At 43.3% G+C, this 19,330-nt stretch overlaps 1 protein-coding gene across 1 annotated transcript in view; it reads right to left on the bottom strand.

The window, feature by feature from the left end:
• The window catches only part of HEPACAM (hepatic and glial cell adhesion molecule), a 1,458,998-nt gene that overhangs the window by 741,174 nt on the left and 698,494 nt on the right, over window positions 1-19,330 (bottom strand). The gene's annotated exons all lie outside the window — the stretch shown is intronic.

The following is a 19,330-nucleotide window of genomic DNA, read 5'->3' on the forward strand; positions in this document are numbered from 1 at the left end:
CAGCTGTTTGGACTTGATATTAGAGAAATGGTGTAGGTCTCCAAATGAAACGTTGCACCATTTTGGCTATTCAAAGCAATAGGAAGCATTTCTCGCCCTTCAGGGCTGCCCTACTCAGTGCCTGGATACCCTCACAAGTGATTAGCTGCACTGTACAAGTTCACATAACAATTTGCACCTACCATGGTTCAAGGAAACTGATAAATGAAGCAACTGGATGGTGTATCATCTTTCCCTTATTCAAAACATTAGTTAAACAAAATAGTTGAGTGCAAACAGTCAAGATTCCGGTAGCAACCATAACAAATATGCAGTATAAACATTATTATAGTTGACTAATACTGAAAAACACCAGTAAAAGCAGGTATTGGAGTTATATTTTATTCTTGTGTTGTCTGCAGTTTGGTTATGTGTTCATAGGTGGATTAGTTTAAGACATTGGATTATTATTTTGAGTGGGTGAACCATCAAAGGCTCTAAATTAAACTGGACTGAGCCCTCTGGTAGCTATGTAGAGTGACTAGATTTTCAATATCATAAAATGGAACATTCCACTGACACAGGAGTAAGACTATAATCAATAAAATGTTTCACCCTTCTCTACAAAAGACATTGTTATGTACACATGACATTTATACTTACTCTAATAGCCATTGCACACTAATAGACAGGCCTTTTTGTGGTAAGCACAGAGAACCTTAAATGCATTCATTCTGCGGGAGCAGATATGGAGGACCCTCCTTCTCCACACATTGACGCCAAGTCCTGGAACGCCTGTCCACACCACATTAGGACCTCACCATGTCTCCCCACTAGAGTGTTCCCAAGAAACTGAAGACCTGACCATTTAACTATTTAACTATAGGCTTAATCCTTGATACTCCTCAGCAGATAAGTGCACTGTACAATTCCTCTCAACTTACCATAAAATAACAGCGCACTGTAAACATTATGACAAGATGAGGTCAGATGTATAAGCACCATTTCAAGTGTATTGTGCTGGCCTCTAAACTCTTCTCAAAACTGGAAATGTATTTGATTTGGAAAAAAGTGTTGAGCCCCTGGGGCATATGTCCAAAACCATGTACTGTCCAGGCAAATACCAGACATCTAGCCAGCCTGCAGCTATGGAACAGAACAGACATGCTTAGTTCAGGGCAATGTGTTAAGTATTTATGCAGTACCAAAACCGTTATTGAGTCAAAATGCAAAACAATAACAATTGCAAACTTGAATTAGAAAAGCAGAGTAACATTTTATAATCCAAATGACACCAAAATGACACAAATCAAAAAAGGGAAACCGGAGACTTGGATTTTTAAAGTTTTAAGTAAGAATTCCAACAAGAAACAAAGTTTCAGAATTGTCTTCAAAGAACAACTGTGATGTTGTGGTGGGAATCATTGGGAATGGACATCACATCGACTCAGGAGCAGCGATGCGGCTGATCGGCTGAGCTTGCTCCTTCTCAGCTACATGCTGTGTCTTTGGCAATTAAATATTTCTAATAGAAGAGGAGAAAATCAAGGCTACATTCTCAGGCGGCATGACAAAAGTGAGGATTTTGCTGCCCTCAATGTCTTTACTTCTATTACTACTCTCACTGCCTGTAACGCCCTTGCGCGTGCTTACATTTGTGCAGGAAGGTGAAGTGTGGGCACAAACAACTGCTTTTGCAGTTTCAAGGACTCACTGCTGGAAAGGTCAGGAGAGTAGGTGAGTTCACGGGACCTCTCTTGAAGCACCCACCAGTGCCCACCAAGGTTTCCCATCGTGGGGTAAGTGCAGCCATTTGGTTCACAGTCTGGGGTCGCTGGGGAGGGGCCAGAAATCAGGGCCAGAAGTTTCTTTTATTATTACTAGCTATCCTTAGAGGGAAAATGTCCCCAGTTATACAGCACTCTGCACCAAAGGAGAAACCTATAAAAATGCATAATCCCTCCCAAAATGTGAAATTAGGTTGCGCAAAGAAGGGAGGAAAAAGGGGAAAGAGAGAGGAAAAGAAAGAAGAAGAAATGCGAAGTCAGTCAGTCAGTCAGTCAGTTAAAGTACTTTATTCGGTTTATGTTAAAACCATAAAAGCATGCTAAAACATTGTATACCAAAGAGTTATAAAACCATGAATTAGATTAAAAATATATTCACAAAATACCAAACTTTAAATACACGATACACATAATCAATTCATTTTGGGTAAATTATGTAAGACCACATTTCGGGACTGAGGTATTCAATTAATTCAGATTGGTGCGTTAGGACAGGTTATACATAACGTATTTTTCCTCTTAATTCTAACGGCCGCCATAAGAAAACTAGCAACATTAAAAATTTCCCACACATTTGATATTAGCTGCAAATAAAGAAGTTAAAAGGAGAAATGCAATTTTAGACAACAATCTGTACTATAAGGAAACATGTGTCCAGCCGGACACTGATTTAATCAATGTAAAGGTATACACAAAATAAAGCGAACAGTTATACAGTGGGATACAGTCCTGTAATCAGTACACATAGCATATGTAACAAAACAAGGGGTAGGGATTTGCAGGCAATTTACGAAAGGGGAGGCACTAGTAACAAGTTATGCTTGGAAGAAAGGGGCCCCTGCCTTATGAGATGAACCCTGGCAAGGAAACGATTTTTAGGAAAAGGAGAAAGAACACAAATGCACTGGGTTTTGTGCCTGTTTAAAAGAGTGAGAAATGACATTGCACTAATGAATCAATTAACACTATATGTATTACTAATGTATCATTATCTTTTATTTATTATTATTCCATCTTTTTTATAACAAATTTATAACTAATAAGGCATATATACAATGTTAATGTTAATGTTAATGTTAAAGGGGGTGCTTCTATAGCGCATGGCTACTCCGAGGAGTGTCCCGGCGCTGTCGGAGCCTCAACAAGTCTAGAGTGGAGAAAGACGGACGAATGAAGGGGGCATAGCTCCGCAAGGCGGTGTTATTGCAGGAAAAGGAAGGTTTTCAAGTCTTTCCTGAAAGCCAAGAGATTGGGGCTGGATCTGAGAGAGAGAGGAAGATCATTCCACAGCCGAGGGGCGAGATGTTTAAAAGAGCGCCCACCACAGCGAGCACGACGGATCAACGGAGTGACTGCCTTGGCCTGGGTTGAAGAGCGCAAGGATCTGGATGGAGAGTAGAAGCTGACCCATTTCTGGAGGTAGCGGGCACCTGTGCCATGAAGAGCTTTAAAAGCGATGGTCAGGGCCTTAAAGGTGATCCGCTTCTTCATGGGAAGCCAGTGGAGAGTTTTGAGAAGCTCACTGGCCCTTGCTCTCCTGGGGAGGCCAAAGATGGCGCGGGCCGCCGAGTTCTGCACCACCTGAAGACGCGACAGGAGGTAGTCAGGCAGTCCAAGGTAAAGGATGTTAAAGTAGTCCAGCCTAGAGCCAATCAGGGCCTGGACAGTGATCTTTCTGTGTTCCAAAGATAGAAGCGGCAGGAACTTTCTCAGCATCTTCAGGATGGCAAAGCGTTTGCCGGCTAGACCCGACACCTGAGCCCTGAAGGAGAGACTGTTATCGACCTGAATGCCCAGGTTTTTTGCAGCCTTTGAGTCACCTGTGGGAGGGAACATGGCTGCCGGCCACCACTCTTTCCATTTAGGGTCTGCGGGGCAGCCGAAGAAGAGTACCTCGGATTTGTCGGAGTTGCACTTGAGGCTGTGCCGACTAAACCAGTCGAACAAACAAAGTGATTATACATGTGACATAGATATAATGAATTAAGAAAAATAGAATTTGATGTCAAATAATCAGAACAATTCATAGAATACAGTAACACATTCCAATTCAACGGGTTTCGGCGTGTGCCTTCTTCAGGAAGTCTGTATTTCTTACACAATAACGTTTACTATAAAATAAAGAATGAAATACAATTAGAATATGATATCTTACAAGTTCAAACACAACATCTTCTTCATTTACATGATTTCATTGAGCTATGTATATGTGATTAATATAAATCACCATGATTGCTTCCTGATGCGCCCTGCATTACATTGATCACTACTTGATGCGGATCACTACTTCTGAACACAGATTTCCACTTACCAATTCCCTGGACGCTATGACGACGTGTCTAAGAACCTTAGACATGCAATTCTGAGCTCCAAGAGGCTTTGCATGATCAGGCAATATATTTTATTCCTGATGATGATCCTTTATCACATGTAGGATTGAAACGCCATCGACAGTCTATGTAGTGACACATAATTGCCATTGAATAAACTAAATGTGTATACTACATGAGGTCAGCTAGTTGAATTTTTAACTTGTTACTAGTGCCTCCCCTTTTGTAAATTGCCCGCGAATCCCTACCCCTTATTTTGTTATATATGTTATGTGTACTGGATACAGGACTGTATCCCACTGCATAACTGTTCGCTTTATTTTGTGTATACCTTTACATTGATTAAATCAGTGGTTAGCTGGACACATGTTTCCTTATAGTACAGATTGTTGTCTATTATTGCATTTCTCCTTTTAACCACTATACATTAAGGACTGTTGTTGCTTGCTGTATACTATACCCCAGGTCCTTGATTACCTAAAGGGTCCCCTTGTTTCTTTAAAACTGCAAATAAAGAAGAGCTGGCTTAACTTGCAAAAAACCTTTGTTAGCTAGAATTGGGAGGATAAAACGCTTCCATATTTCGATAAGGTGCTCACAAAAGAAAAGAAAATGCATTGTGTCCTGTACAGAGAAATCATCACATGAACATACCCCCAGATCTTCCGCCGTCTTCCAATCAGGTGACTCTGCAAGAATGAAATGAAATTGGCCCAGTTTGAATCTAGCAGTAGGAATCGCTAATTGGGGTTTGTGACGATAACCAAACATGGTTCAATAGTCAGCGTGGTCTTCCACAATTGGTGAGCCCTTACCGTCGTCTTTGCCAGGTCCCTTTCTTCTCTAGCCATGGCAGCCATTAATAAATATGAGTCCTTAACCCACTTGACGTCCCCCTTCAACAGTTTATCAGGCGAATTATATATCTCTGGTTGGCCCAATATCACAGACAAGTTACAAACATATCTGAGCCAAGGGATGCGATGTCCATGGTCGAGAGCTAAACAGTCTTTTAGGATTTCCTGATTTAGCTCTAGTTCCGGGTTCAACCAGGTCAGGATCCATTTTAAAAGAGGTGCCATGGCTATTAAGTCCTCCACAAAACCAGCTCCACACTCCTGATAAACAATATAGCCAGCTGGTGCTTGTGGAAACGATAAAATGTTTCTAAAAAACCTATCTTCAACTACCTGAATAGCCTTCACATTCCTAATTCCCTAAATGTCAGCACCATACATAGCAAGTGAGATGCATTTAGCTCCGTATATTTTCAAAAGGGCTTGCATTGGTCTGGCCCCCAATTTACATGCAAAGCACAAAACAGCAGATGTTGATCTGGCCAGGACATTTCTTTTAGCTTGAATTTGTGGTATCCAAGAGCCTTGATCGTCAAATATGATTCCTAAATACGGGATGGTGGATACCCCAGACCATACGTTCCCCTCGCAATAAAAGGTTTTAGCCCTTTTGGTTTTACAACCAATTGTCATTATATGGGACTTGGAGAAGTTGACGCTAAGGTCTAGGGATTTCATGAAGGCCGCAAAGGAATTTAAAAGTCGTTGTAACCCCACCGCAGTTCGTGCTAAAAGAGCGGCATCATCCGCATAGAGGAGTGGCGGATCAGGCGTTTCCCCACAGGCGGGATATCTTTACAACCTTCAGATAAAACAGAATCCAAATTATTGATATAAAGGGTAAAAAGTAAGGGGGCCAAAATGTACCCCTGGCTGACACCATTGGCAATACGTATTCCTCCAGTACAATTGCTCATCTGGTCATACCTCACGGTGGCAGATAGGTCCCTATGCAGGTCTGCAAGGAAATAAATGATGTTTTTATCGACTCCTAATTACTGGAGCATGACCCATAATTTGGATCTTTTCACTCGGTCAAAGGCCGAGGAAAGTTCCATGAATGCCAGAAAGAGTGCACCCTTCTTGGCAACCATGTGTTTCCCGATCAGTAGATGTAAGTTGAGGCATTGATCCGACATGCCCCTACGCTTCCTGAAGCCATATTGCAGATCTGAAAGTGTTTTCGTTTCCACGAACCATCCCGTAAGTTGACTAAGCACCACCCTTCCAAGTACCTTAACTGCTGAATCAATGAGGGAGATCGGGCGATAACAACAAGGGTCCCCTCTATTTCCTTTTTTAAAAATTGGTACTATTACAGACTTCGACCACGTGTTAGGTAAACCCGAATGACAGGCCTTGTTAAAAACATTACACAATGTCTTAGACCATGTCTTGATATCAGATTTAAAGAGATCAGCGGGCACGCCATCCGGTCCCGGGCCTTATTACTCGTCATCTGATTTATTGCCTCTGACACCTCTAGCTCCGAAAAAGATAAGACAAATGCCTCAAACCTGAAATCAGGATATGCACAAATGGCCTCCCCATCATATACTTGTTTAAAATGATTGTGCCAGGCCTGCTCCTGGATACCACAGTCAAGCTGACTATTTAAGGAGTCCTGGAAGAAGGGCTTATTAACCACATTCCTGAATTTGGCACTACTATTGATGACATCCGTGGACAATAACTCATTCCAGGCCTCCTTTTTAATCTCCTTTTTCCGGTTCAATTGGGCCAATTTATACGTTTTCCTTAATGCAGCTATGGTTGATTTGTCCAATGGGTTAAATTTTAGAGCAGCCAACAGCTTCCGGTGGGCTACTGAACAATTAAGGTCAAACCATCTCTCCCCCACCATGTCCTGACTTTTACCTGGCCGTTTAAGATCAGAGGCAATCTGGGCACAGATTTCGGCATAAGGCAACAAGACGTCATCATCCCCATTTCCAACATTCATGCAGATAGACATCTCATGACCAATCTTGGCCAGCAAGTTGGCATGGAAATCCTGGGATACCACCCAACACCCTTTTAGTCTACGGGCTTGGTCTGTGGACCGAATGTCTAGTTTACCCATGGTACCTTTAGTATTTTCTAGTTTCTTTGAACCATCCGCCAGGATTAGTGTAACAGGATTATGGTCACTAAACATAGACCAAGATACAGTATACCCACTTACCCTATTGGCCAATACTGCACTCATAAATATGTAGTCAATAATTGCGAAGTCATTCTTCACCATTAGGTGCAGTAACCCCCCATGCTGCGTCAATTTCGACTCAAAGAGTAAAAACACAAGTGTGACAAGCATGTGCCAATCATACAGCCTTATCTTGTAAAGAGTGTTCAATGTCCAGTAACCCTGATGAAGACAACTCAAGAAGAAGTGCAAGTGCAGGTGTTCAAGGACAGGATCATAGAGATTCTCAAGGGGAATATCATGAGACTGTAGATGCCCTTGGGGATAGCTGTACAGATGTAGGGTCGCCGGATGAGATAAACAAGTCCTTTCAAGAAAATCCTGCAAAGATCCTATGAGAGAGTGAGGAGCAGGAGCCCAGCACTGCAAAGTTAAAGGGAATTATGGACTTCCCTCTGTTCACAAAAGCGAAAACTGGTTCCTACACTGGTGGTAATTCCGCCACTGAGCTGCCGGACAAATCAGAAACAAGACAGCCAGGGAAGTTACAATCTCCTCAGGCAGCTCTCCTGTTCTCTCCGGAGTCTGCGCCCATCTTTTCGGAACAACTATCGGTTCAGACACCCGAAACCATATCCTCAATAGTAATAATTGACCAAACAACCCAAACTGAGCAGGGTGCAGAATAAATCCCCTACGAACTTGACAGAAGAGGATATGCTCTCTGAGGGACAACTACTTACGATGCAGTGAGACGTTAAATCAATGCTTAATGTCAGCTTGGAAGAAATAAGGGATCTCAAAGCCTCACAAACAACCGAGATCGCAGTTCTATATCTTAGACTCTCAAAAATAGAGGAGACTGTTGCTCAAATTCCAGAGAGGCTCAAAGAGGCAGTGGCTCAAATTTCTCAGTTAGAGGATCAAGTGACAATTATGCAATAGAAAGTCGCATTATTTCAGAAGCAAATTTCCTCAATAGAGTCTAAGCTGCAGGAGTTTAAAAACCACTTGCGTCGCTCAAATCTCTGGAATGTGGGAGTCTCAGAATGTTTGGAGGGAATGCAAACAGGCAAATGGGTCTATACCTTCATTAAGATGCATGATTTCCTAGAACATTGTGGGGATCTCACTTTGACAAGAGCTCATTGCTTCCGAGCTCAACAGCCGCTCCAAATCAGAAATTCCTGTGAACGATTCATGTTAACTTTGGAGACCTGCGTGAAAGAACAAGTATAATATAAAGCTATTAAACTGCGGCAGTTCATTTTGCCAGAGGTGCCTCTTTGCGGTATCTTTCTCAATATGTCAACATCAGCTGAAAAACGGAGGAAAGATTTTGTTAAAATGCTCTATCTTTTTGAAGTGCAGGGTGCCCAGGCAATGAATGCGAATAAATACAAACTGAAGGTGTTTGTAAAAGGGCAATTCACTTATTCTGCAATGTATCTGAGGCACAGGAACTTCTGCAGTAGATTACTAATAAGTCATAACTGAGCGATATAGCCCTATAATATGTATTTTCACTCTTTTGCTCCTAAGAACTGGGATTAGGTTGGGGTTTCTCTTTGATGGCTTTGCATAATTATGATTTGGGTCTCTTTTCTCCTTATTCTGCTTTTGTTTCCTCACCTTTTCTCTTTCTACATTTCCTGACTGAGCTGGCCTGGAGGAGGAAGGCCAAAAGAACTTCGCAGAAGGTCACTGTGCCAGTCTTAATGGGGGGCTAAGCATGTCAGGTGTAAGTGGGAAGGCAAACCACTCACTGCTGCTTTGCAAGGAAAAGAAGGTGGAGGAAGGGCAGGGTAGGGGCAAGCATAAAGGGGATGGTGGCGGCATGGGGTAAATGGTTTAATAAAAAGATTAAATTATGTAAATATTCAGGCGTCGAAAACTTAATTTAAGTTTTGTTAATGATGACACTACGTTTTATTGCATGGGGGTTTTATTATGGTTCTGAATGCTCTATTATCCAGCAAAGTGTTGGGGCCTGCTCAGTATGTAGGTATAGAGTGTAGGAAAGTAGCATCTGCTTCTTATGGTTACCCCCATTTCTTTGCTGGTGCCTAACTGAATTTACACTAGTCTGAATGGAATCCTGCTATCCAGTACCCCAATCTATCTGCATATACAGTCATTAGTATATGGTACACCATGTACCCACGGCATAGGTACCCCAGAGGCCTAACATGGGCTGAACCACCCATGAGCGACCATTCAAAATTACACAACAGGCCTGCTATAGCAGCCTGTGTAAGCTGGTGCTTGCACCACTTACTTAGATTTGGGTTCGCTATATCTATCTAAATCACTACACTTAAAGACCTATCAGTCACCCTATGGCAGTCCTTATCAATCCTGAAGGCAGGGTGCTGGGTTTTATGTGCGAGGGTGCCCTGAATGAGCAGAGCTGCTCTGCAGCCTTCGGAGACCATTCTCCTGGGCTGTCAGTAATGCATCCAGACATATAGGTTTAAGTTCATTATAACCTTGCGGTAAATGCTAACTTTAAAATGGCTGCTTCAAAAAATGTTGTGTTCGGTGTCAAACACCTTGGAATCATATCTCCACACTAGTAACTGGTGTGGGAGGTATGATTCCACCCTTCCAAATGGGACATGTGTGGGTCATTGGTCTAGGCGGTACCAAGCTTTCTCAACCCGGGTAGCACAAAATGGACGCTGCCAGCCACAGACACGATTCTGCTCTCCTGCTCCTGAGCCAAGCTCGAGCAGAGGAAGGCATGACAATAGGCATCCTGTCACAGGGAGGTGTGACCACCTCCCAGACAGGGTTTAATATATTGAGGCTGGGTGGGTGCACTCTGAGAGTGCCAGAAAGTCAGCACTAGGGGCAAATTTGGTGGCCCTGTGCATAGCCCAGCTCAAACCTGTTCTGAAAGCCATTGGCTCCTGCTTTGGTACAAAACTGGACAAAGGACATGGGTGTATCCAACCCTCTGTCCGGCCCCACCCCTAGGAAGGTCCCCTGAACCTGTCCAACCCTTTCCCATGGGTATAAAATGGGATACCAGGCTACAGGACTTTAGATTCTACCTGGCCAAGATTCTGGTTAGAAGAAACCAAGTACTTTGACTGTTTGCACAACGCTGGACGACTGAAGAATTTACCTTGGAGTTAAGGAGTTACTCCCCTGCAGAAGCAGGCACCTAAGCACATCTGACCAGTTTGATTTTCCCGAGCTCCTGAGAACTCCGAAGATTTCAGCAACACAAGAGGTGGGTTCCCAAAGGTCCCTGATGTTGGTCTGATGTCTCTGTGATTCTGAGACCTGTATCCCTCGTGGGGGCTGTGTAACCCGAACCCCTGTCACCACATACATTTTCAAATGCATATGGTTGTTGGAAATTCCTGAGCCTGTACATTGGACTCTGAGTAGTCCTGACCCTGAGTAGTATTAGTACCAAATATATCCAGCCTACTCACACTGAGTGCTCTATGGGCTGGTGCTTTGTAAGTTTTCTTGAGGTTTCCTCGCAACTCCTGGTCCATTGGCCTGTAGGTCTTGGCGAGTGTCACCTTGTTTGTTATTGGGCTTCCCTGATTTCTCCAGATATACCCTGACTTCCCTTGCTTGGAGAGTCTTCTGGACCTTGTTGATCCACACCATAATCTGTTTGCTCTGCCGTTGTAGGTTGCATTTGCAAAGGCTCATTGGTGCTCCAGCTGGATGCCGACCCCTCAGCAATCGACAACCTTCATGGCTCACCTCCAGATCTTGATTGTCCTTGACATCTCCTGGTCCCCATGGCTGCAACGTCAAGCATCTCTCCTTCGCACCTGAAGCACCTGACATTGTTGGGCATTCAACTACCAAGCCCCTGGTCACCTGAAGTGATACAGACTCTGTCCCCTCTGCTTCAGGTTCCTCTCATCTAGAATCCAGGCTTGGATTCCACCGGACACTCTTCGCCTTCCCGACAGCAATACTTCTATGCAGCGCTCCATGGTTTCCGACAACACTTGACCCCTATGCACACGGCTCCTCTGGGATAGGTAACACGGGTACCTCAGTACTCCCTGGTGGTTTGGCTCTAGAACCTCTTATGTTCCAAAGAGTTTGCTTCAAGTCCTCGTAGAAGTGTCCTTAAACTATATCTTTGCAACCGCAACTTTCCCACAGAGTTGTACGAAGCATGCAGTTGTGTTACCACACTGCACCTGTCCTCCGTGGGCTCCCAGTGTCACTACCTTGAGTGGTTCCTTGGGGTCCCAGCAACTCTACGTGCTCTAGGCACTTTGTCTAGTGAAGTTCTGATTGTTATACCAATTTTGTAGTATATGGTTCCGTATCGCCTTGGAGCCCGCTGTGTATTGTGCTACTTACGAATGTTCTATTAATTCAGTATTGTGTGCTTTATGTTCTAATCTCAGGTAGAGATTAGTAGAAAGTTTTATAGTAATAAATACATATTTTTATATAACTATTGTATGGTTCTCCTTTCATTTAGTCATTTGGGAGGTGATATTCTGGTAAAACAAGCTGCTTTACATTCCTTCAAGATTACCCCTAAAGCTGCTCACCACAGCTACCACTAGGATAGCTTTCTATAGATTATCTTTGACCTCATACCTCATAAAAGTCATTTGGACTGGTACAGGATGCCCACTTTAATTAGTAGACAGAATATACCAGGCCACATTCTCGCATTGGTGGCAGCGGTGGGATTCAAACCCACTCCTCTGAAGAGACTGAAGCAGTAGGGGTAAGGCAGTGTCTTTCCCCCTGCCTCGGAGTAAGGATCAGTCTGCTGAGGGAGATGATCTCAGTCCCCGTGAAGGATCTGTCTCAGAGGAACTTGAACCTGATCAGGTTGAGGTCTTGGGGACAGGGGACCCTTCCAGGGCAGATCTGAGCCTGGAGCAGCACAGCTGCCCCTCTCTTGAACCCCTCAGACAGCAAGCTGCTGCTAAGGTTTCTGGGAGTACCAGTGGGTCCCACTGGATATATTGGGATGATGGGCTCCTTTACTCAGAGGGTAGAGACCCCAAGCCTGGTTCCACCAGTATGTTGGTCATACCTCTGAAGTGTATGGGTTTCCTATTATCACTGGCACATGATGTCCCTCTAGCAGAACACTTAGGCCAAAGTAAGGCTTGGGACAGGCGTGTCCCTCATATTCACTGGCCTCACATGTCAGAAGAAACAAAGGAGTTTTGTCGGTCCTGTATCACTTGCCAAGCCAGTTGTAACACAGTTGGTATTTCAAAGGCCCCCCTGATACCACTACCTGCGATGCGGGTTCCATTTGAGAGGGTTGGGAATTACATTGTTGGTCCCATGGATCCTCCAACTGCATCTGGGCACAGATTCATACTAGTGGTGGTGGACCATACCACTAGGTATCCAGAGGCAATACCCCTTCAGACCACCACAGCTCCTACTATGGCCAGGGCCCTCCTAGGAATCTTTTTCAGGGTAGATACTACCCCACATTAGGACCTCACCATGTCTCCCCACTAGAGTGTTCCCAAGAAACTGAAGACCTGACCATTTAACTATTTAACTATAGGCTTAATCCTTGATACTCCTCAGCAGATAAGTGCACTGTACAATTCCTCTCAACTTACCATAAAATAACAGGGCACTGTAAACATTATGACAAGATGAGGTCAGATGTATAAGCACCATTTCAAGTGTATTGTGCTGGCCTCTAAACTCTTCTCAAAACTGGAAATGTATTTGATTTGGAAAAAAGTGTTGAGCCCCTGGGGCATATGTCCAAAACCATGTACTGTCCAGGCAAATACCAGACATCTAGCCAGCCTGCAGCTATGGAACAGAACAGACATGCTTAGTTCAGGGCAATGTGTTAAGTATTTATGCAGTACCAAAACCGTTATTGAGTCAAAATGCAAAACAATAACAATTGCAAACTTGAATTAGAAAAGCAGAGTAACATTTTATAATCCAAATGACACCAAAATGACACAAATCAAAAAAGGGAAACCGGAGACTTGGATTTTTAAAGTTTTAAGTAAGAATTCCAACAAGAAACAAAGTTTCAGAATTGTCTTCAAAGAACAACTGTGATGTTGTGGTGGGAATCATTGGGAATGGACATCACATCGACTCAGGAGCAGCGATGCGGCTGATCGGCTGAGCTTGCTCCTTCTCAGCTACATGCTGTGTCTTTGGCAATTAAATATTTCTAATAGAAGAGGAGAAAATCAAGGCTACATTCTCAGGCGGCATGACAAAAGTGAGGATTTTGCTGCCCTCAATGTCTTTACTTCTATTACTACTCTCACTGCCTGTAACGCCCTTGCGCGTGCTTACATTTGTGCAGGAAGGTGAAGTGTGGGCACAAACAACTGCTTTTGCAGTTTCAAGGACTCACTGCTGGAAAGGTCAGGAGAGTAGGTGAGTTCACGGGACCTCTCTTGAAGCACCCACCAGTGCCCACCAAGGTTTCCCATCGTGGGGTAAGTGCAGCCATTTGGTTCACAGTCTGGGGTCGCTGGGGAGGGGCCAGAAATCAGGGCCAGAAGTTTCTTTTATTATTACTAGCTATCCTTAGAGGGAAAATGTCCCCAGTTATACAGCACTCTGCACCAAAGGAGAAACCTATAAAAATGCATAATCCCTCCCAAAATGTGAAATTAGGTTGCGCAAAGAAGGGAGGAAAAAGGGGAAAGAGAGAGGAAAAGAAAGAAGAAGAAATGCGAAGTCAGTCAGTCAGTCAGTCAGTTAAAGTACTTTATTCGGTTTATGTTAAAACCATAAAAGCATGCTAAAACATTGTATACCAAAGAGTTATAAAACCATGAATTAGATTAAAAATATATTCACAAAATACCAAACTTTAAATACACGATACACATAATCAATTCATTTTGGGTAAATTATGTAAGACCACATTTCGGGACTGAGGTATTCAATTAATTCAGATTGGTGCGTTAGGACAGGTTATACATAACGTATTTTTCCTCTTAATTCTAACGGCCGCCATAAGAAAACTAGCAACATTAAAAATTTCCCACACATTTGATATTAGCTGCAAATAAAGAAGTTAAAAGGAGAAATGCAATTTTAGACAACAATCTGTACTATAAGGAAACATGTGTCCAGCCGGACACTGATTTAATCAATGTAAAGGTATACACAAAATAAAGCGAACAGTTATACAGTGGGATACAGTCCTGTAATCAGTACACATAGCATATGTAACAAAACAAGGGGTAGGGATTTGCAGGCAATTTACGAAAGGGGAGGCACTAGTAACAAGTTATGCTTGGAAGAAAGGGGCCCCTGCCTTATGAGATGAACCCTGGCAAGGAAACGATTTTTAGGAAAAGGAGAAAGAACACAAATGCACTGGGTTTTGTGCCTGTTTAAAAGAGTGAGAAATGACATTGCACTAATGAATCAATTAACACTATATGTATTACTAATGTATCATTATCTTTTATTTATTATTATTCCATCTTTTTTATAACAAATTTATAACTAATAAGGCATATATACAATGTTAATGTTAATGTTAATGTTAAAGGGGGTGCTTCTATAGCGCATGGCTACTCCGAGGAGTGTCCCGGCGCTGTCGGAGCCTCAACAAGTCTAGAGTGGAGAAAGACGGACGAATGAAGGGGGCATAGCTCCGCAAGGCGGTGTTATTGCAGGAAAAGGAAGGTTTTCAAGTCTTTCCTGAAAGCCAAGAGATTGGGGCTGGATCTGAGAGAGAGAGGAAGATCATTCCACAGCCGAGGGGCGAGATGTTTAAAAGAGCGCCCACCACAGCGAGCACGACGGATCAACGGAGTGACTGCCTTGGCCTGGGTTGAAGAGCGCAAGGATCTGGATGGAGAGTAGAAGCTGACCCATTTCTGGAGGTAGCGGGCACCTGTGCCATGAAGAGCTTTAAAAGCGATGGTCAGGGCCTTAAAGGTGATCCGCTTCTTCATGGGAAGCCAGTGGAGAGTTTTGAGAAGCTCACTGGCCCTTGCTCTCCTGGGGAGGCCAAAGATGGCGCGGGCCGCCGAGTTCTGCACCACCTGAAGACGCGACAGGAGGTAGTCAGGCAGTCCAAGGTAAAGGATGTTAAAGTAGTCCAGCCTAGAGCCAATCAGGGCCTGGACAGTGATCTTTCTGTGTTCCAAAGATAGAAGCGGCAGGAACTTTCTCAGCATCTTCAGGATGGCAAAGCGTTTGCCGGCTAGACCCGACACCTGAGCCCTGAAGGAGAGACTGTTATCGACCTGAATGCCCAGGTTTTTTGCAGCCTTTGAGTCACCTGTGGGAGGGAACATGGCTGCCGGCCACCACTCTTTCCATTTAGGGTCTGCGGGGCAGCCGAAGAAGAGTACCTCGGATTTGTCGGAGTTGCACTTGAGGCTGTGCCGACTAAACCAGTCGAACAAACAAAGTGATTATACATGTGACATAGATATAATGAATTAAGAAAAATAGAATTTGATGTCAAATAATCAGAACAATTCATAGAATACAGTAACACATTCCAATTCAACGGGTTTCGGCGTGTGCCTTCTTCAGGAAGTCTGTATTTCTTACACAATAACGTTTACTATAAAATAAAGAATGAAATACAATTAGAATATGATATCTTACAAGTTCAAACACAACATCTTCTTCATTTACATGATTTCATTGAGCTATGTAGATGTGATTAATATAAATCACCATGATTGCTTCCTGATGCGCCCTGCATTACATTGATCACTACTTGATGCGGATCACTACTTCTGGACACAGATTTCCACTTACCAATTCCCTGGACGCTATGACGACGTGTCTAAGAACCTTAGACATGCAATTCTGAGCTCCAAGAGGCTTTGCATGATCAGGCAATATATTTTATTCCTGATGATGATCCTTTATCACATGTAGGATTGAAACGCCATCGACAGTCTATGTAGTGACACATAATTGCCATTGAATAAACTAAATGTGTATACTACATGAGGTCAGCTAGTTGAATTTTTAACTTGTTACTAGTGCCTCCCCTTTTGTAAATTGCCCGCGAATCCCTACCCCTTATTTTGTTATATATGTTATGTGTACTGGATACAGGACTGTATCCCACTGCATAACTGTTCGCTTTATTTTGTGTATACCTTTACATTGATTAAATCAGTGGTTAGCTGGACACATGTTTCCTTATAGTACAGATTGTTGTCTATTATTGCATTTCTCCTTTTAACCACTATACATTAAGGACTGTTGTTGCTTGCTGTATACTATACCCCAGGTCCTTGATTACCTAAAGGGTCCCCTTGTTTCTTTAAAACTGCAAATAAAGAAGAGCTGGCTTAACTTGCAAAAAACCTTTGTTAGCTAGAATTGGGAGGATAAAACGCTTCCATATTTCGATAAGGTGCTCACAAAAGAAAAGAAAATGCATTGTGTCCTGTACAGAGAAATCATCACATGAACATACCCCCAGATCTTCCGCCGTCTTCCAATCAGGTGACTCTGCAAGAATGAAATGAAATTGGCCCAGTTTGAATCTAGCAGTAGGAATCGCTAATTGGGGTTTGTGACGATAACCAAACATGGTTCAATAGTCAGCGTGGTCTTCCACAATTGGTGAGCCCTTACCGTCGTCTTTGCCAGGTCCCTTTCTTCTCTAGCCATGGCAGCCATTAATAAATATGAGTCCTTAACCCACTTGACGTCCCCCTTCAACAGTTTATCAGGCGAATTATATATCTCTGGTCGGCCCAATATCACAGACAAGTTACAAACATATCTGAGCCAAGGGATGCGATGTCCATGGTCGAGAGCTAAACAGTCTTTTAGGATTTCCTGATTTAGCTCTAGTTCCGGGTTCAACCAGGTCAGGATCCATTTTAAAAGAGGTGCCATGGCTATTAAGTCCTCCACAAAACCAGCTCCACACTCCTGATAAACAATATAGCCAGCTGGTGCTTGTGGAAACGATAAAATGTTTCTAAAAAACCTATCTTCAACTACCTGAATAGCCTTCACATTCCTAATTCCCTAAATGTCAGCACCATACATAGCAAGTGAGATGCATTTAGCTCCGTATATTTTCAAAAGGGCTTGCATTGGTCTGGCCCCCAATTTACATGCAAAGCACAAAACAGCAGATGTTGATCTGGCCAGGACATTTCTTTTAGCTTGAATTTGTGGTATCCAAGAGCCTTGATCGTCAAATATGATTCCTAAATACGGGATGGTGGATACCCCAGACCATACGTTCCCCTCGCAATAAAAGGTTTTAGCCCTTTTGGTTTTACAACCAATTGTCATTATATGGGACTTGGAGAAGTTGACGCTAAGGTCTAGGGATTTCATGAAGGCCGCAAAGGAATTTAAAAGTCGTTGTAACCCCACCGCAGTTCGTGCTAAAAGAGCGGCATCATCCGCATAGAGGAGTGGCGGATCAGGCGTTTCCCCACAGGCGGGATATCTTTACAACCTTCAGATAAAACAGAATCCAAATTATTGATATAAAGGGTAAAAAGTAAGGGGGCCAAAATGTACCCCTGGCTGACACCATTGGCAATACGTATTCCTCCAGTACAATTGCTCATCTGGTCATACCTCACGGTGGCAGATAGGTCCCTATGCAGGTCTGCAAGGAAATAAATGATGTTTTTATCGACTCCTAATTACTGGAGCATGACCCATAATTTGGATCTTTTCACTCGGTCAAAGGCCGAGGAAAGTTCCATGAATGCCAGAAAGAGTGCACCCTTCTTGGCAACCATGTGTTTCCCGATCAGTAGATGTAAGTTGAGGCATTGATCCGACATGCCCCTACGCTTCCTGAAGCCATATTGCAGATCTGAAAGTGTTTTCGTTTCCACGAACCATCCCGTAAGTTGACTAAGCACCACCCTTCCAAGTACCTTAACTGCTGAATCAATGAGGGAGATCGGGCGATAACAACAAGGGTCCCCTCTATTTCCTTTTTTAAAAATTGGTACTATTACAGACTTCGACCACGTGTTAGGTAAACCCGAATGACAGGCCTTGTTAAAAACATTACACAATGTCTTAGACCATGTCTTGATATCAGATTTAAAGAGATCAGCGGGCACGCCATCCGGTCCCGGGCCTTATTACTCGTCATCTGATTTATTGCCTCTGACACCTCTAGCTCCGAAAAAGATAAGACAAATGCCTCAAACCTGAAATCAGGATATGCACAAATGACCTCCCCATCATATACTTGTTTAAAATGATTGTGCCAGGCCTGCTCCTGGATACCACAGTCAAGCTGACTATTTAAGGAGTCCTGGAAGAAGGGCTTATTAACCACATTCCTGAATTTGGCACTACTATTGATGACATCCGTGGACAATAACTCATTCCAGGCCTCCTTTTTAATCTCCTTTTTCCGGTTCAATTGGGCCAATTTATACGTTTTCCTTAATGCAGCTATGGTTGATTTGTCCAATGGGTTAAATTTTAGAGCAGCCAACAGCTTCCGGTGGGCTACTGAACAATTAAGGTCAAACCATCTCTCCCCCACCATGTCCTGACTTTTACCTGGCCGTTTAAGATCAGAGGCAATCTGGGCACAGATTTCGGCATAAGGCAACAAGACGTCATCATCCCCATTTCCAACATTCATGCAGATAGACATCTCATGACCAATCTTGGCCAGCAAGTTGGCATGGAAATCCTGGGATACCACCCAACACCCTTTTAGTCTACGGGCTTGGTCTGTGGACCGAATGTCTAGTTTACCCATGGTACCTTTAGTATTTTCTAGTTTCTTTGAACCATCCGCCAGGATTAGTGTAACAGGATTATGGTCACTAAACATAGACCAAGATACAGTATACCCACTTACCCTATTGGCCAATACTGCACTCATAAATATGTAGTCAATAATTGCGAAGTCATTCTTCACCATTAGGTGCAGTAACCCCCCATGCTGCGTCAATTTCGACTCAAAGAGTAAAAACACAAGTGTGACAAGCATGTGCCAATCATACAGCCTTATCTTGTAAAGAGTGTTCAATGTCCAGTAACCCTGATGAAGACAACTCAAGAAGAAGTGCAAGTGCAGGTGTTCAAGGACAGGATCATAGAGATTCTCAAGGGGAATATCATGAGACTGTAGATGCCCTTGGGGATAGCTGTACAGATGTAGGGTCGCCGGATGAGATAAACAAGTCCTTTCAAGAAAATCCTGCAAAGATCCTATGAGAGAGTGAGGAGCAGGAGCCCAGCACTGCAAAGTTAAAGGGAATTATGGACTTCCCTCTGTTCACA

Source organism: Lissotriton vulgaris, chromosome 2_1 (assembly GCF_964263255.1).
Source record: "Lissotriton vulgaris chromosome 2_1, aLisVul1.2, whole genome shotgun sequence".
Lineage (NCBI taxonomy): Eukaryota > Metazoa > Chordata > Amphibia > Caudata > Salamandridae > Lissotriton > Lissotriton vulgaris.